We start from the raw sequence: 15,692 nt of genomic DNA, 5'->3' as shown, positions 1-15,692 counted from the left end.
CCTATCCTATAGGTTCTTAGGACTTTGAAGATTCCTAATCTATTGTGGGTTCTCCTATAGCACCTTTCCATGTCACTTCTCTTCTTAATCTCCATCTTCACATCTCTATATATCTACTTAATTTCTCTTTCTCTCCCCTTGCTCCCCACTCCCCTCCCCCCTCTCTTTCTATCTCTTTGTCTTCACATTTCTCTATTTCTTCCTCTCTTTCTTTCCTTATGCTTTCTCTATAAATTGTTTCTATATAGTATTAATTAAATTATTATCAAGAAATTAGATCCTATAATCTATATTAATTTAAGTGGCCTTTGCATTCAACTATTTAGATTTTATTTACATCAAATAATGTTTCAAATCATACCCATCCCCTCTCCCTAAATATGCATCATGTCTATCTCCCTCCCTTTTCTCTAAATTGTTACCTCTTGTCATCCCCTCCCCCTAAATAAGTATCATTTCTATCTCCCTCCTTTGTCACTATCTAGTTATGTTTCCTCACCCCTCTCCCTACATATGTACATCCTTTCTATCTACTTACCTTTGCTCTCTCTCTCTCTCTCTCTCTCTCTCTCTCTCTGTGTGTGTGTGTGTGTGTGTGTGTGTGTGTGTACAAACACACACACACACACACACACACAAACATATGTATATATGTGTATATGTATGTAGATACATATATATATACATACATACATATGTATGTATGTATGTATGTATGTATGTATATCTACACTTCATCTCTCTATCACATATCTCTATCACCTCCTGTATCTCTCATTCTTGCCCTCTGATCTCTATCTTTTCATCTCTCCGTCTCCCTCTCCCTTCCACTCTATATCTTATTAGCTTTATATGTCCCTTATTCACTTTATCTCATTATCTACCCCTCCCTCCCTCACTCACTCTCATTTAAGTCTCCTTATATACCTAACTCTATATCTTACTTATATCCTTCCTTTCTATCTCCCTATCTATCTATATTTATCTCACCCTGTGCCTAGAACCCACAACCACATTACTATAGGAGCTTTGAAATGTCAAATCCCAAACACTCTTTGAAAAATCACTGAAAATTCACAACACTACACATAAGGTTTAAGGTAAGGGTATGTGCAGGATCATGGTGTGCCAAAAAGTGGCAATGTGAAAAAAATGGAGTTTTAAAATGTCTAAAAGTGTTTCAAAATCTGCTCTAACTTTTTGCCACCCATCCTGATACCAAAGCTAAAAAGTTAGGACCAAGCCTTTTTGGGTATCTGATCAATAATTAGGTATCTGATTTCATATTGGATACTCAAAACCTGATAGCTCTTTTTACATTGTATTTTTTTGGCTTGAGTGTTGACCTACATTCAGGTATCAGATTCTAGAACAAGTATACCATAAGGGTATTTTTTCTTTCAATGTTTTGAATGAATATTATTATATATTATTTATTTTTAATTGAATTTATTAAAAATTAGGTTTTTAAAAAAAAAAATTGTTGAAATTTAGATTATTTTTAATAGAAATTATGTTTTGCAAATTAATAGGTATGGCTGACCCAAATGATGATACTGAGGCACGAAACAATGTTCCTAGTAACATTCCACCAAACGATCCAGTACCCCTCAAACCCATCCACCAAATGATCCCCTACCCCCTAAAAACCCTCCTTGAATTGAAAATTTGATATTTGAAAATCTAGTTGAATGCATCAAAATGGGTCATAGTCATGAAATGTGTCGACCTATGACACCTTTCGATGCATTTCATGACAACATATGTCCTTGGGGGTCCCTAGTACCCCAGGGACCTATTTGGTTGGTTTGAATGTACCGAAAGGGGTCATACGATAACCTATGACCCCTTTCGATGCATTTCATGATAACATATGTCCCTAGGGGCCCTAGGACCCTTAGGGACCTATTTGGTTTTCTAATGTGTTAAAAGGGATCATAGGTTAACCTATGACCCCTTTCAACATATTTTATGACAACATATGTCCCTAGGGGCCCTAAGACCCCTAGGGACCAATTTGGTTGTTTCAAATGCATCGAAAATGCATTTCATGACAACATATGTCCATATGGGCCCTAAAACCCCTAGGGACCTATTTGGTTGGTTCTAATGCATCAAAAGGAGGTTATTCAATGCATTTCATAAAAACATGTGTCCCCAAGGGCCCTAGGAGCCCTAGGGACTTATTTGGTTGTTTTGAATGTGTCAAAAGGGGTCATAGGTTAACCTATGATCCCTTTCGATGCATTTCATGACAACATATGTCCCAAGGGGCCCTAGGAACACTAGGAACCTATTTAGTTGGTTTGAATGCATCGAAAGGGGTCATAGGTTAGTCATAGGTTAACCTATAACCCTTTTCAATTCATTTCATGATGACATATGTCCCTAGTATTTAGTTGTTTCGAATGCATTTTCGATGCATTTCATGACAATATATTTGGTTGTTTTGAATGTGTTGAAAGGGGCCATAGGTTAACCTATAACCCCTTTCTTGCATTTCATGACAACATATGTCCCTAGGGGCCCTAGGACCCCTAGGGACCTATTTGGTTGGTTCAAATGCATTGAAAGGGGTCATAGGAACCTATGACTCCTTTCAATGCATTTCATGACAACATATGTCACTAGGGACCTTAAGACCCCTAAGGACCTATTTTGTTGTTTTGAATGCATCAAAATGGGTCATACGATAACTGATAACCCCTTTTGATGCATTTCATGACAATATATGTCCCTAGGGGCCCTAAAACCCCTAGGGACCCATTTGGTTGGTTCAAATGTGTCGAAAGTAGTCATAGGTTAACCTATGACCCCTTTTGATGCATTTAATGAAACCATATGTCCCTAGGGGCCGTAAGACCCCTAGGGATTTATATGTTTGGTTCGAATGCATCAAAAGGGGTCATACGATAACCTATAACCCCTTTCAACACATTTCATGACAACATATGTCCCTATGGGCCCTGGGAACCCTAGGGACCTATTTGGTTGTTTCCTATGACCCCTTTTGATGTATTTCATAACAACATATGTCCCTAGGGGCCCTAGGACCCCTAGGGACCTATTTGGTTGGTTAAAAAAAAAGGATCATAGGTTAACCTAAGACCGCTTTCAACATATTTCATGACAACATATGTCCCTAGGGACCCCTAGCACTACTACATTTAACATCATTTTTTGACCAAAAATTTTGACCATCAACTAAATAAATTTAGGGTGGTCAAAATGTAAAGGCAAAAATGTCATTTTTTTACATATAAGACCCGTGTTGGTCAAAATTTTGACCAACACAGGGCTTATACATCCGCAAAGTTCAAAAAAATTTGTCCAATTATGTTTTTTGCGCTCAGTTTCATTTGACATTTTTGGAGCATTTTCGCATGGTTATCTCTGCATTTTCGCATGGTTTTCTCTAAGCCCAGTTTTGTTTCAAGTTTTCTCCACCCACTTGATTAGTGACGCTTGCTAGCCCTGGGAATAATATGAAAGGGGCCCCTGCATTTGCATCAATATAAGGGGGGAAGAATAGTAGTTTGAAACTCTCGATATTGTCTTTCTTTCATTCTTCCTGATGTGCTCGCCTTCAAAAGTTGTTCCATTCACGACCTCCAATCACACCTGCATCTTCGGTGGTTGAGGAGAGGGATTTCTCTTCGAGCATATTTCCATAGGTACATGTGTATTTTTGTTGTAGGCTTTTATGATAATATTGAAGATGGAAGTGAATACTATTACTATCATTATTATTTTTTATGCCAAAGTTCAACCATTGTTGTGTAATATAAATGGGAGAGTCTCCGCTCAAGTGTTTTTTCTCAGTGATGTTTTGATGATAAGTGTTAAAAAGAGTCTAGTTGCAAAAAGAATGTAATGTACTTGTTGTTTCATTTTACTGAAAGTGTATAGATGCAGATTTATCATTTGGAATGTTGGTCTATTGTAACAACTATTATACTTTTTGTTATAGTAATGAAAGAAAAGAAAGGAAATCTATATGTAGAAGTTGTAGTTGTAAAAGCTTAGAAGAAATAATAATGACAAATTTTTTGTTTTATAAATATAGTTGTGTTGGTATCATATTTTTCTTGTATTTTTGTTTTAATAATACATAATTATATTGTATCATTTAGACAACAGTTTCATATTCAAAAAAAGAACAAAAAGAAAAAATATTTGAGTGTGTTTCTCTCTTCAACTCTAGAACATTCAACTTAAACATCAACACATAAAGATAATAATTTGAAATCTGGTGTGTTTAGTGCTTGGAGTTGTACCCTCAATACCTAGGCCATGTGGGCTATAAAAAATGATATTCATGTGATTCTACGTTAGATGATGATGATGATAATGAATAATCACCATCTACTACTAGCTCATGTAGTGATAAAAGGTCTTCAATGCACCTCTAACTACAAGTATGCCATGGAAAACTTGTGATTGAGATGAATCCTCAAACTAATAGACTATCATGGAAATTTTTTGATGGAGATGACACCTACGAATACTGGACTATCTTCAAAAACTTATGATGAAGATGGAACCTAAATTTACTAGACTATAATTGAATTGATTTACTTTGGATCCTTCACCGAAAGTCTCTGTCATTTTCTTAGAAGATGATTTATCTTCTAGTTCAACCAAAAGAATCACTCTCCTATATTTCAACATTACATTTAATTGTTGCATTGCAATTAGGTCTTCCTACAAGAGTTTCCATTTGGATGAATAACAAACTTGTTGGTATTTTAAAACTACTAAGCAACAAAATGCTTAGTACCAAGATGACAATACTCTCATAGTCTAAAGACTAGCCAATTCTTATTATCCATTGTATGTGCACACCATTTGGGCCAAACTTCTACAAAATCAAGGGTGGTTTTCTACTCTTTTGGCTCTGCAAAACCAGGGTGGGTATACCCAAGGATGATACAAGATTGGGAAAACTGTATGAGAATATACTTAGTTTCATTTTGATTCTCATCTCAAATTCTCCAATACATGTAAAATTCTTGATATTTTAATAAACACATCCCATATAATAGATATGGCCAAAACTCTTCTATAGGTCTGCAGATGTTCTCAACAATAATGGCTAACTAAAGCTAAAACATTCCATGCAAACAAGTAGAGGCCAACTTTGAAGATCTATAGGAAATAAAAGTATAGTTGATTATAATTCTGCATTTTGACAATCATGTGTGACACATTTCTCTTTCAGCTGTATTAAATTTGATCAGTGCCTAAATCATTGGGGTTCAGAGTCTACTACAAATCTCTAGATCTAATTTGTTGCCTTACAACAAATTTTATCAGCAATTCTTATCAAAAATTGTCATTCAAAATCCTTTCCACTACTACAACAACCTTATCAAATTCATCAAAGCTTTAACTTAATCCATTGAGTTAATAGCCATGATAAACAGATATACAACCTAATTGAACTGCATTCAATTACACAAGCCTTTACTTAGACAACATCAAGATAACCAAGTAATCAAAAGGAGACAAAGTTCAGAAAGAACTGATATGGGGACAGTTCATAATTTGTATTCATTTCCCTTGAAAATTGTATACAATTTACAATAGACTCAGAATGACCTTCAGAAAGAAACACAGATCATTCTATATTCATGTATTCTCAAGATCTGACAGAGAAAATACATCACAAATTTTTTCTCAAAAATGGTGGACCAAAAACAGACTAAGTGTATCACTTAGCAAATAGAATTTAGACCTTTTCTCTTGCCCTAGAATTTCACTTATATAGTGTGAAATGCAAAAAGCTTCAGGCTAAGACAAACTGACAGGTGTCTTTTACAAGGAATATCTACATACACCTATCACAAAATGACAAAACTATGGGTAACAGAAGATATTGAAATCAAATCATTCCTTTCAGTGGGTCAGCTTTTGTTACATGTTTTGATGTTGCTAAGTTGGTTATTGATCTGATTCATCTTCATATGTAATTGCTAAATTAGCCAACGATGAAGCTTGTTCTGACGAGGGCACATTAACCTCCACCTGCAGGCTTCCACCACCTTCATTCTGCATGGTAAGGACAACTTCTACCTTTTCCTTTTCTTTATTTGTATTGGCATCTTGTGGTCCCGGTTCTACAACTGAAAGTGACAGGTTTTTCTTGTCTTCTTCTTCTGATTAGGTTTGAGTAGTGATGGTATCAATGATTTGGACTTCCTCACCCTGCACCTCATCATTGTCAGTTTCATCTACATCAAACTGTTCACTAGAAGGCATTTCTGCCATCCACCTGTCAAATAATGTGTCATCTGGCCAATTGAATTGCAAAATATCCTTCTGTTTCTTTATTATATAATCAACCTCATTATAAATATCAACAAATTCTTGTTTTAAAGAATCAAAGAATATTTTTTCTTTCACCATTTAGTCTATTGTGGTGGCCCACTGTGCATGCCCTATTTCATTTATGACTTGATTCATTCTTAAACAGAATAAATCATTAAGTTCCTTCGCCCATTCCTCTTTGCTTTTCAAACTATTTTTCTTATCTAGGGCATGAGGAAATAAATCAAATTTTTGGCTCTTATATTTGTCTAAGTAGCCTATTATTATCTTTTGTAAATGTATCCTTTTGCTATCAAAATCAGCAAGATCAAAAACAATGTCAAAGGTTTTATCAATCTAATCACGAGAATTATTTATAATAGATAGACACAATAAGGTTATTGCTTTCTCCCTTCTCACCCATTTGTTCGCAATAGGCTTTAGAGCCTCATAATCTGCTTTTAACTCCTCCCAGATGTTAATTGCCCTAGCCAATTGATCATGGATTAGTGGCCATTCAACCGTGTCTCCTAGATATGTAAGAGTTGTTCTTAGTTTATCTTCATATTTAGATTCCAGCTCTACATGTAAGGCCCACAATTTACTCTTTTCTTCTTCAAAATCCTCAATAGTGTAATACTGTGGACCTTGGGGTGTGTCTGGTATTTCAATGAGGGGGGTAGATTTGAAAGGTTCAACAGGGGGGTGAGGGTATGTTATTTTAGGCCTGGTGGATTTTCCCAGTAGCTTGTTCTCAAGCTCAACTCTCCTTTTTACCTCTTTATTGTAGGCATTCACAACTACCTCATATTTACTTTGTAATTCAAACATTTCCTTTTCCTCCCTTTTAGTAGTAGCCAAGGCAAACTGAGAATAATCCACATTCATGTGGGCTGCCTATACGTGTGAGGTATCAGCAACTCTCCTCACAATAATATTCCCTATCAGTCCTGAACCATCAGGTTGTGCTGATACAATCCTGGATCCTCTTCTTAGTGACCACATAACAAGAGCAACTTGATCATCACTAAAAGCAGTCCCTGCAAATTCCTTTTTATTTGGGTCTTGTAACTCCAATCTATTAGAAACAGAGTTGAAAATCAATGCATCTACAATATCCCAATTAGGCAACAATAGTATGTTAAAAGTTTTTACCATTTGCCTTCCCTCCTCAAGGGTAATGTTCTAGAATTCTTGCATTATTTGCTCCTTTATTTGGTTTTGGATGGAGGCTTCATCCATTTTTGGATGCTCTATTTTCATGTTCTTACATCTTTCCTCAAAATTGTGGATGTTTGCCCTCCAAGCAAATTGATGGAAAGCCCTAGACCTTACAAAACTGTCATCTGACAAAAATTGTTGGCTGGCTTGTTCCAAAATAGGGTCCAATTCCCTTCCCTTAAAATCAGCTACAATCAGCTCCAGGCTTGGCACAGGAGGTTCCTAGGGGTTCCCTTCATCGATCTCTGATTGAGTGACAAAAACTCCCCCTTGTGATCCAATTTGTTCAATTTGCTCAATAGTGAGCTGCTCCTCCCCAGTTCTCAAAGGGGTCTATGAAGGTGAATACTCCTCAACATGAGAATCCTCCTCTCTTATTATTTTCCTCCTCTTAGGGGAGGGCTCAGTAGGCCTCTCTTCCAAAACCCTACTAGTGGACTCAATTATTTGTTTTCCTTTGTCCACTGTATTCTTTTTATTTTGAACAATAGTATATCTCGGCCTTTTTTGGACAGTTAATTGACCTGCCCTTATATTGGGAGTAAAACCCAATCTTCCCATTACTTCCTTGGCCTTATCCGGGTAGAACCTAATAAAGAATTGCTTCTTTTCATTCATTGCCTCTATTATTTCCGAAAAATTATTCATAAGTTTTCTCATCTTATCTACATTTGTAACTGCATCATCCAAAGGACTATAATCTGGATCAAAACAATGAATGAAATCCAAAATTTTAGAAAAGACCTTCCACTTTTCTTTCCTAGTCTCTTGCTCCTGCAAGGAGTACTCATTCCTTATTAAGTCTTCAGGAAAATAAAATTCATGCTCAGTTTTACCAAGCTTAATTCTCTGCCTCAGAGCCAAATGATAAAATCCTTCAGAATCACAAAAACGAGGATGGGAAGTGGCCATCTTATAAGGATTCAAAATCTTGTGCAGAGAAAGCCAACCTCCTTTTGTGATTACAAAATGATGAGCCACTGTGCAAGTAGGAAAAAATGACCCCTTTTGTCTTTTCAATAGAAGTGGCTTCCTCCACTCCTCCCAGCTGCCACAATATCTCAGCAACTCGTACCTTCACAGGCACTTGGTAGGGTAGTACGTGAGGGATTCCTTTAAAACCATATATTCTAAATATAGTAGAAACAGAATATGGAATGACATCTCCCCAATTATGTGAAACTTTCAAACCACTTGGGTTGTCCATAGGCCTAATGAGATTCATTGATGCTTTGGGGATTCTGGGATTGTCCCTTAATAGGAGGCATCTCAGCTTTGAAGCGAAATACCTATCAAACCTGACAAAACTGGCATTCTCTGCATCCCAAGTCATATCTGCACTCCACAATTGAACTGGTAATGCTTCCCCACTCTCTTCTCTGTCTAATTCTATTTCTTTACTAAAATATGTTACTCCCTTGAATAAGAACATGTGCATTAACAGAGAATAATGGCCAATAGTTTTTTCCACCTTACCCTTAGCAATTCCAATCAGTCCAATGTGAATCTCCTCAGCTAAGTAAGAAGAAAAATCAAAAATTATATCCACACCAAAAGAGGAAATATGAGTAATCATATACATAAAATCCACAGGCATGAACTCTTCTTCATCTCTCCCAAAAAATTTACACAAGGACCTATATATTTCTATAGCCCTAGAATTGAAGTATGCCCTTTTGAAAGGCTCCCTAGAGGATGTTGTTATTGCTGGTAGTGTTCCAATTCTACCTATGTGTGCACTCAGCGCTCCTTTCCTAACTGCATCTCTCTTAGACATATACTCATTTTCTAACCCTTTCAAATCAATGGGCACATGATAATCAATGATAGGCCCTAAACTAAAAACTTCCCTAATCTCCTCTGCGCTGATTGTAATCAAGATTTCACCATCAGTTCTCCTCACTACCCTAAGGGCTTGGTCATAATTCTTAGCTACAGATTCCAAAAGATCATAATCCATGAAAACACTGGGAACCACCATTTTCCCTAGACCAAAATTCCAGATGTTGGCATGTGGGGCAAAAAGGTTCCTCTCTGAAAACCATTTTTGGAATAAAACAAGACCAGTTTGTGAAGTTGTTGCATCCCTATCCCAGTTTCCTTTGTCATACAGCCCATTTGCTATTTTCAGCCTATGATTTAATGAAGTTAGCCTCTTAACTTCTACAGTTTCAATAGTGGAAGAAGGGAGCAGTTCAAGAAAATCATCATGGACATTCCTATCCAAATAGTTCTCTTGACTAGAAAATGCTTTTTGTTTTCGAGCCATTTTAATTGACTCTCAAAGGAATTGAAACAACAGGAGGATTATAATGTAAGTACTTACTTTGAATTTTTCTCTAGTTCTTCTTAGTGTTACTGCAATCTTTTTGCGAACAAACTACTTCACAATCTTACAGAATCTAGCACGGTCTTCTCAACAACTATTTCTGCTTAGAAATGCTCTAAATCTTTGTTTGAGTACGGTGGAATTAAGAAAATCTTCTGTGTTATACTCTATTTTTCTTCACATGCAAAGCTTTCATTTCTCATAAATGCATAGGGTGGCATCACCTTCTATATTCAAATTTACACCGTGATTTACGAAAAATCCTACGATCTAGGGATGCAAGCAAAGATGAATCATGTTCCTCTTGACAAGCTGGCAGTCAACCCAATGAAAATTTTCCATGTGTACCTTTCCTTCATTGTTGGCACCTCTGAACTGGACCCACAGAAATTTGAGGACACGTGTCACTTAGGCGCTATCTCGCTATACATAAAGAGTGAGCACCTTGCCATAGCGAGATAGCACTTGTCATTGATCCTGATTTGATCATGCGGATGACATTTGATGCATTGCTCAAAAGAAATATTGTGGGCCCCTTGTCACCATGTCATTATTCGTAACCTTCGTGCAACTCGCCATAGCGAGATAGTGATGATCATGGATCTGAGATAGATCTGACGATTAGTCTTTCATATACTTTGTGAATAGGGCGTGGGTCCAATCATTGATGATGTGATGAAATCTTGGCTATATTACCTGTTTCTTGGGGCCCATATTTGTTTATTTCTCGGTCGGGTACTATGTTGTTAATGACGAGAAGAACAAGTTCCCGATAGCAACATAGTGAATCCCGGTGTCTTTTCTTTTCCCGATCTACACGTGTAGCCCATTAAATGCCAGCGTGTTCCAAAGCTTTATAATTGATATCTGATGGGGTACTTTTTGGGACCCACTTACTCTGAAAAGTTTTCATAATACTACTTTTCGTCTGGGCGCTATATCACTAACGGCGAGAGACACCAATTCTCCGATAGCGACATAGCAATTTTTGGTGACTCATCAAAATTTAGGGTCGGAAAGATAAAGGTGAGTGAAGTCATAACTACCCTCGTTAATGCATCTGACACATAATAAAACATCACGTGCACCACACAATCTGAAAAAACTTACGATCATCGAAAAATTTAAAAGTGACTGCCGGCCATTATTCTTGGTGAAGGCGTCATGTCACTAATGGAAAAGTGCCCAATTTCTCTGATAGCGACAAAGTGACTAATCGAAAAAGCTAAGATTTTTGTTGACGGCTTTTGTACCTCAATGTTGTAATTCCTTTTCATGTTTTGACATGTCTGTTGTAAACATGATGAAATATCTCTGAAACAATACAATCTCTTATCACCGTATTTCCACTTGACGGTACCACTTTCCAACTTAGTGGTGGTTGCTATGTCGCTAAGGGTAAAATACTTGTATCTTTTCATAGCGAGATAACAATTGTTGTAGATCTTTAGGGATCGGGTGGTCAGAAACACAAAAGAAAAGATGTGACTCAGGGCACAGAAAGTTTGAAAAGGATGGGAATCTTCGCATATTTTTATTTTCGTGCTCGAAAAATTTAAAAGAAAAGAAGACCTAGGGTTTCGAAAAAAATTTGCTTCAAAGACCTACAAAATATGACTTTTCTAGAAACCCTATTCACCATAGGTGGATCCCAATCTAAATTCTTCTATACCTTGGACAAAGGAATTTGATTATGCAAAAATTTAGACCAACAAAAGTATCATGGAAAAATTGTGATGAAGATGCCACCTGCAACTATTAGACTATCATAGAAAAATTGTGATGAAGATGACATTAAAAACTATTGGACTATCATGTGTACAAGTCACAAAATGATTCCAACATATGAAATTAAGTGTACTACATAGGATAGTGATGACTAAATTTCCATGCCCTCCAAATTTGGTGGTTGTAACATTTATACCAATTTCATTTGTGGGATACACACTCTTTAAATACTCCAGGAAATTCCTGAGTGTAGATGTTTCAATTCCTTAGTGTCAAAACTTGAATATATTACATGCTTATCATTTCCTCTAGCAATTCTTACTTAAAACATCATTAAAATAATTGTTCCCTTTGACAGTGTCAAAGAGTATATATATACAATATTTTTGAAGTTGTTTTGTGCTAAATGAACCTCTTGTGATCAAGTCTTGTAAATATCTTGGTTGGTACAACTACAGATTTCTTACTGGCTTTGTACTAGTACCCAAGATTAACATTGATGACATTAGTAGAATTCCAAGTTTTGCTCTTGTATTCCTATTAATTGTACTTGATTGTCGAATATGTTAAAGAAGAAACAAATGCCAATTAATTTACAGACTGTAACTGACCCGAATAGCTTGATGTATTTTTTAAATGTTGAGATACATATACTAAGAATTTTTTGTTGCTGCAGGCCAAGCCACAACTGACAGATAGGTCAAAGCTTCCAACTATTGTGGATCTTGTGATTAAAGAGTTGTTGAACTTGAAATATCTTCAGCAAGTAAGTTGCATGCAAAATATTTCTTTTGAAGGGCATTGACATTATTTTTAAAAATACATTCAGTTTATACAATTTTACGCATGTTTTGGTGGATAAAAACTTAACGTTCTTCCACATTTCTTGCCCATTTTATTGCATATCTGAAATAAGACATAATCTTGCCATTTTCCAATAGCTAAATGTCTTTAACTGTGATTGGAATTTGGCATAAAATGTATTTTTTAGGTTAGATTGTCAGCTAGTTCTAGTTGATCGCCATTTGAAAATTAGAGGTGCTAATCCTTTCATTGAAGATAAAATTTATAGTGCACTACATATCATCACACTTACCCAAAAAAGTTGAGCCAAACATTTGATTATCTAGATTGAAAGTCATTGTCCACTTCATAATCTTAGCAAGAAGAACACCATAAGTGCTTGTGAACCAAGTATTTATGATGAAGCAAGAAGGAAAGAAAATTAAAAAATGTGTTGAGTCGAGAGATAGACATTGGAAAGAAAACCATTGATTATAAAAAGTATTAAGATCAAGTTTAAAAATAATGTTTTAATTGACAAGCACAAAGAAAGATTAGTAGCTAAAGAGCAACAAATTTTCCTTGTACATCCATGCACTATCTCCATGATTCCATGTTTGGTCCTTAGCCTCTTTGCAATAACCACATGATCGATGATTGCCAAATAGTGCCAACATACTATGTTGAAAGGCCCTTTCTAGATCATATTTCAATGCAACAATTTATCAAACGATGGCTCTTTGAGGGGACAATGATCATCTTCAACCGTGTGACTTTGGCTCATTGCTTCAAATGTGTTAGAGGATATAGAAAATTACTGACTGTAAACAACAGGTATGTTCTTAGAAAAAAAACCCATACTCATTGTAAACAGAAGGTGTGGACTTAATACATATTTCATGAGTTGTGGTTCATAAAAACCCATACTCATCAGCTTGAATCATTTGTTTAATACCCAATGCAATGAGGTGATGCTTACAATTTGAATTCATAACAACCATTTCTCATCAACTTAAATTGTTTGTTTAGTACCCATTGCATTGACGTGACACTTACAAGGTTGAAGTATTGCAACTTCCTAAAAGGTCTGCCTACTCAATTCCATGATGATCCAACTTTCCTTGATCCTTGGGAGAATGATGTAGGAGCATCAAGGTCAAGGTTGAAGGCATGAGAAGACATTAAGGTCTCAAGATAACCAACATGACCATGTTAGAACAGTTGATGTAATAAGACCGTGTGAAGGTCCTTTTTGATATGTTTGTAATCATTTTAGTTACATTTGAAAACATTAATTAATAAAAACCATATGTGCACATATAAACATTAATCACAACATGTCCAATTTATTTGTAGGTATATTTTCCTATGAAGAAAGACCATGCCTAACAATATGAATCTAGAAGAAAATAATGAGACAATGGCTGCATTGTGGGCTCAATTCTGAAGAACACCTAATAAATGTTATTATCCTTGTAAAAAGTGTAAGGGTTTAAAGTATCAAAGAATTCTAATCACAACAGCCCAGAGTCATTGTAGTCAATATGGTCATGTTGAAGGGGGCCACGATTTTCATCCATTGCTGAATGTGGATTTCCTACTGGAGGAGCATGGAGGTGTGAATATCCAAGTTGAGGATAACGCTCCCATGGAAGAAAATGATAATGTGCCAAAGGACATGATTGAAGAAGATGGTATTGGGGCAAGTGATGAAGAGGCTCACAATGATGGTACTAGTGAATCTGATAATAATGATGAAGATGGTCTTGATATACCTTTACTTGAGAAGGCACACGAGCGCTTATACCCAGGCTCCCAAACAACTCTACTGTCGGCTATAGTGTTGTTGGTGAACTTAAAGGTTATGAATAGCATATCAAATGTAGCAATGTCACGTATGCTAAGGTATCTCATTTTTGTCATCTTCAAGGTTAGCATACAATTACTATTCATTATATTAACAATGCATATTTGTTGTTGTAGGTTGATTAGTGAGTTTTTGTTACAACCATCAAACATTTTGCCTCATTCATACCGAGAATTATCTAACATTATGGATCAGATTGGAATGAAGTATCAGACAATACATGCATGTCCCAATGATCACATTCTATATCATAAACAACATGAATTTGCAACAGAATGTCCTGATTGTCATGTTAGTAGATATCGGTCAGATCAAATAACAAAAAATGTGCCTCACAAGGTTCTTCGGTACATTCCCATTATTCCACGTCTGGAACAGTTATTCAGGGGCGTTAGCTTTGTACAATTTATGGATTACCATGCACGCAATAGAAGTCAAGATGACATTATGCGAATGTCTTTCAATGGTTCTGCATTTAAAGAGATAGAAGAAACATGGTCACACTTTAAAGAAGAACCTCGTAATTTGAAACTTTCATTGGCGACAGATAGTGTCAATCCATATGGAGATATGAGATCTGTTTACTCAGTATGGCCTATTTTTGTTATTAACTAAACTTTCCTCCTTGGATGTCCATAAAGAGGGAGCACATAATGTTGTCAATGATTGTGCCAGGTAATTTTTTCTTTTTTATAGTTATCTAAATTAATTTATAAATAGTGCATGACAATGGTTATAATAATTATGTAATGTTTATGTTCATTCAATTGCTAGGTAAATACCAAGTTAGAGATATGAACGTGTATATTGAGCCCCTAATTGACGAGTTGTTGAAGTTATGGAATGGCATCACTATGTATGACATCTCTAGACTGATAGGACATCGATAATTTCAATTCCATGCAATCCTTGTATAGACAATACATGATGCCCCTAAGCTAACTCATTTTTGTGGTATGTTATATTGTTAAGATCACATATTTTTGGTCTATTATAGTGCTTACACATTACTATCAAATGCTTAAGTTGTGCATGATAATTGTACATGATCCAGTTATACATGATCTTTTAGGTCTTCAGACAACGGGAAAATTTGCATGTCTAGTTTGCGGTTCGAAGATGAAATGTTGTCATTCAAGAAGTTTAGGAAAGTAGGTGTTTGATGAGTTTAGACACTTTCTCCACAATAATCATAGGTGTCGAATTGTCAAAAAACATCTTTTCAATGGGAAACAAGAAAAATCATCAAGGCCACAAAGAATGACACCTCATTTATGGAAGTCGGAATACGATCGACTAAATCATCGAGGTAATGTCCAATTTGTCATCCAAAGTTTACAATTTGTATTTTGATATTGTCTTATATTTACTAATGTTGTAATTGATGCTCGTGAAGGTCATCAAGGCATCAATGACCAACTTCCTAGAGGAATAAAAAGTTATCCTACTCAATTT

The sequence above is a fragment of the Cupressus sempervirens genome, chromosome 4 (assembly GCF_028749045.1).
Source record: "Cupressus sempervirens isolate cs-2001-9-10 chromosome 4, ASM2874904v1, whole genome shotgun sequence".
In the NCBI taxonomy this organism is placed as follows: Eukaryota; Viridiplantae; Streptophyta; class Pinopsida; order Cupressales; family Cupressaceae; genus Cupressus; species Cupressus sempervirens.
This window is presented reverse-complemented; position numbering follows the sequence as displayed.